The 4,605-nt window shown below is 34.6% G+C and overlaps 1 non-coding gene across 1 annotated transcript; it reads right to left on the reverse strand.

The window, feature by feature from the left end:
* Window positions 1-1,146: 1,146 nt before the first annotated feature.
* Window positions 1,147-1,253, reverse strand: LOC138839099 (U6 spliceosomal RNA). Its single transcript, XR_011375841.1, has one exon. It is a non-coding gene; the product is annotated as a U6 spliceosomal RNA (small nuclear RNA).
* Between the last annotated feature and the right edge of the window lie 3,352 nt (window positions 1,254-4,605).

Raw genomic sequence — 4,605 nt, forward strand, 5'->3', positions numbered from 1 at the left:
GCTTTCTATAATTTATTTGTTTTATAAGAAATTCTATTTTCCAATCTTTGTGTGACCAATTTTAGTCCCTCTGGTCAGTCTTTCCTACCTCTCTCAGGAGCTTTTATTTCAGCCTGCCTTATAAAAAATATATTACTTATCAGCTAAATGACCCCCAGCTTCAGTTTTTTGCCTGACTTTATGTAGGCTGTGATGGGAGCCTTGACTGACCTTGCTTACTGGAGTTTTTTGTTTGTTTTGTATTGTTTTTAGAGGTCTAGGATTACTTTTCAATGTATTAGCTTCTCTGGGCTGCAGTGATCACCTTAATGATACAAAAACAGCTGACTAAATTCCTGTTTTAATTGTCTCAAAATGAGGCAATCTGGCATCCTTAATAATAAGATCAATAATATTCTGCTACCAATTACAGAAATGGTCTATCCAGATGGCTTTTCAAGGTTGACTGTAAAAAATGTTTATTTCTGTGTGGGAGGAACATATAAAAAAAAACAAAAAAAATCACATTGTACATTATAAATACTTTCGAAACAACAGCAAGAAAAAAACCACTTGTGTCCCTATCTTGGGGTTCCTTTAGCTTAACATCACCTTATCTATTCATATGCACACAGCTTCTAACCTTTTCTGCTTATCCACAACATATATTAATTATTGCCAATAAGGGATACCATGTGACTGATATTTCTTTGGCCTTGGATTATTTCAGTTAATATAATTTTTCCAAGTCTTTCCATTCCGTAACAAATTGGGCGATGTCATTCTTTCTGATGGACGATAGAATTCCCATACACACACACACACACACACACACACACACACACACACACACACACACACACACACACACACACACAACGTTTTCTTGATCCATTCATCTACTGAGGGCCATCGGGGTTGGTTCCATATCTTTGCTATGGGAAATAATGTTGCAATAAACATCATTGTATTGATAATTTTAATATGGTCTTGTTGCTGACTAGGTGAATGCCCAAAAGTAGGATTGCTGGGTCATAGGGGAGCTCTATATGGAATCTTTTAAGGAACTTCCATACTGCTTTATAAGTGGTTGAACAAGCTTACACTCCCACCAAGAATGAAGTAAGGTTCCCTTCTGGCCACATCCCCTCCAGCATCTGTTATTGTAAAAATGTGGAGCGCTTCGCGAATTTGCGTGTCATACTTGCACAGGGACCATGCTAATCTTCTCTGTATTGTTCCAATTTTAGTGTATGTGCTGCTGAATTGAGCACAGAATATTTTTTATATATAAAGTGGAATTGATTTTCTTGAGCTAGACAATTCAAAAAAAAGTTCAAAAGAATTGTCGTGAAATTTTAGAACCATGTATTTCTTACATAAGCACACATTTAAGACTAAAGTAAAGATTGATATGTCAAAAACAAAATAATTCCAGATATTTGTTGTTCAACAGATGTGTAGGAGGAGGAATTCAATTATTCTATACAAGGCACCTATCATAATGAACACTGCATCAAGTGTTTAAGTTTTTTTTTAAAGTTTTAATGTTTTAACTATGTTTAATTTTGGGAATTTGCTTATATGCCAAAATTAAGATTGTTTGGTAGGTCATATAAGTTTTCTATAAAGTAGTTAAGATTTATGGTGGCAGACATATACTACTAAGTATGTACATTTCAGAGTTTATAGAAACTTTACTAATGAGAAGTTGCAAAGTCTTTGTATGAAGAAACAGCGAAGAGTTAAGACTTTGTTAACTACACAGTTTCTGTTAAAACTTTAGGTCTTCCTTACTTTATATGTTAGCGAGGAACAAAAATGATTATATAAACCATATACAGATGATGAGATGAGACATAAATAGTAATCTTAGAGGATAAATTTAAAAACTACTCATAGCCTATAAAACTCTTGTTGAACATCATAATCTTAGCAAGTTTTAAATGTACAGGAATATGAGAAAATAGTAAACTCTAATATGTAGTCCACTTCAAATACTGGAAACAATGGTATTTGGTTTTTATTTTATTAATCATTAATATTTAATTATTGGTTTTCTTTATTTGTAGCATTGTTTTCCTTGTTGTAATATAATACAACTTTTTGTAAGTAATCATTACGAGCTACTTTGAGAATGTTACTGGGATGGCCACACCATTTTTTATAGGTGCATGTGAATTTACAAAGAGCAAAATTAAGAACAAAATATTGATTAAAATTTTTTCAAGTAGAGTTTGAATCAGGAGTGTTGATAATTGTCCACACATAAATCTCAGCCCTAGGCTGAAGCAGTGGTTTTACAGAGTTGAGGCAACAAAATTGAGAGACAGTTTTGTATTTAGTTTTTTGTTTTTGTTCCTGTTGGTTGTGGGGCTTGAACTCTGGGTCTGTTTGAACTCTGTGTACTGCTCCTCAGTTCTTCATCTCAAGGCTATTGCTACCACTTGAGACACAGCACCACTTCCATCTTTTTCTGCTTATGTGGTACTGAGGAATGTGGTGTTGATGGGTTATCATACATCAAATACCTTCAAATGTACATGTAGAGTCTAAAGATAGCAGTATGAATATTCTCATACAGCTCTTGTTTATCTTTTATGCACTTTCAGTATTATGATATTTCTCTCTTTCATTCTCTCTTATTTCCTCTCTTTCTCTTTCATGCTCCATGTCTGCTACTTAGAATTTCTGCTGAGCTACTATTATCCTCCAGGACCCACTGGGATTTGGGGAACATGATAGGGACCATCAGTTACCCTTGCATTCTTTAAGAGTTAGAATGACGTGATATTATTCTTTGCCATTCTAAATGGCAAAACAACAGATCTAGGAATTCCTGGTCACTTTTAGTACTATTACAAATTTTCCTCATAAGAATCATTGGGGCGGATAAGATACTTTTAACCTGTGTCCTAAAAGATCTTTTCCTTTTACAAGCAAACTTTTTCTTTTATTATCAGTAAGTAACAAAAACAAAACTATCCTATGGAAAGTAGGCTGAAGTTGTTCACAGGGATGAAAAACAAGGAAGTGGGGAAAGTGAGCGCAGATCCTCAGAACAGTTTATCATGTACACTTTGTGAGAATGACAATGTACTGGGAAGTCTAGATTAAATCACTGAACACCTGATATATATAAATATATGCACATATATTTATATATGTATATTTATTTATATATGCATATATGTGTGTATATGCCCTTATATATGTACACATGTATATTGCTCTACATACAAATACACACATACATATACACATGTATACATGCACACATGGAGAAAGACACATAGATACAGCCAACACAAGTTTCACTACTTGTTGCACATGCCCTAGACGGAATGCTTGGAACCAAATATGTTGAAGATATATTTGTCTCTAAGAGTTCTTTTAGCACTTTTCTTATCTCGTAAAACTGGTAGGTTTTGACAGATTCGATTTGCAAATGCAGTACAAGTGAGAGCAAATCACCCAGAAATCTCAGTAAGTATAGGTCATATGGTGTCTCCTTGCTCCCCACGGAATGCTTGCTCTTGTAGACACTCTCAACAACCAAAACAGCAGGAGAATATCCCGGTAAAGAATAAAGTTGTGCGGCATCTTTCCTTGAGCTCTTTTCAAACAGCCAGCATCAATTCCTAAGTAATGAGTGAGTCCACAGAAGACTGGAGCTCAGGTCAACATTTAACCAACCCATGTGATAAGTCTAAAGTGAGAAATGCTGACTGAGGTCTTGCATTTCCTGGTCACGAAAATAAGAAAAAGTATTTGTAATGTATTAAAATTTTAGAATAATTTGTATCCTGTCAATAAATGTGTAGAATACAAGTATACCAACTGACAAAAGATGCATTTCATTTGTGTGCTTTTGGACTTGGCGAGTGATTTTAGGTGTGTCTACACAAGTAGAATCAACATAAATCAAGCCAGCATTTCCTCATTTAAGATACAAGGAAAGGATACAGGTTGACCCATTGTAGCAATGAGATGTACAAGACAATCTATCTGGGGGGACTAAGACCACATCATGGGTTTTTCTACAACCCCCATTCTTCCACCAACATTACTCCCCTCTCCTCTTCACTCTTCTAAGAGTTAAAATATTTAATTTATATACTAATCCACCTCATCACCAAAATTGATTTAAAGGTTTTCTGCTCTTGTTATCAATTTTGGTTTAAGGGTTGAAATTCTGTTTGTCAAAATTTGCCTTGCATTTTGTTTGGTATTGCCTACTATTCTGACATTGAACACGTGGTTTTATCATATTGGGAAAAAAATATCACTTTGTCACTGGAATTCCAAAAAAAACGTATGGCCGATTTTCATTTTTTAAAAGCCCAAGTGCATCTTAGAACTTTAGTTTAAATGTGTGTGTGTGAAAACCTGTTCAGCATAATCTCCTTATAAAAACTGTGTAACAAGTTATCTTCTTCTATTTCTTGATAGTGATATTTCCTATCAAATGTGCTGTTCGTTAAGAGAAAACCATTTTTCAAGGGTAGTAGTAAAAGGAATGAGACCCAGCTCAGCTCCTAGCCAGCTGTGATGAAAAACAAACCAGTAAGGAGGTAAGAATTGTCTTAAAATGTTTGTTCCACATATCTGTTTCTGTCCCCAGAA

The sequence above is a fragment of the Dipodomys merriami genome, unplaced genomic scaffold (assembly GCF_024711535.1).
Source record: "Dipodomys merriami isolate MVZ:Mamm:240054 unplaced genomic scaffold, mDipMer1.0.p SCAF_292, whole genome shotgun sequence".
NCBI classification, from domain to species: Eukaryota; Metazoa; Chordata; class Mammalia; order Rodentia; family Heteromyidae; genus Dipodomys; species Dipodomys merriami.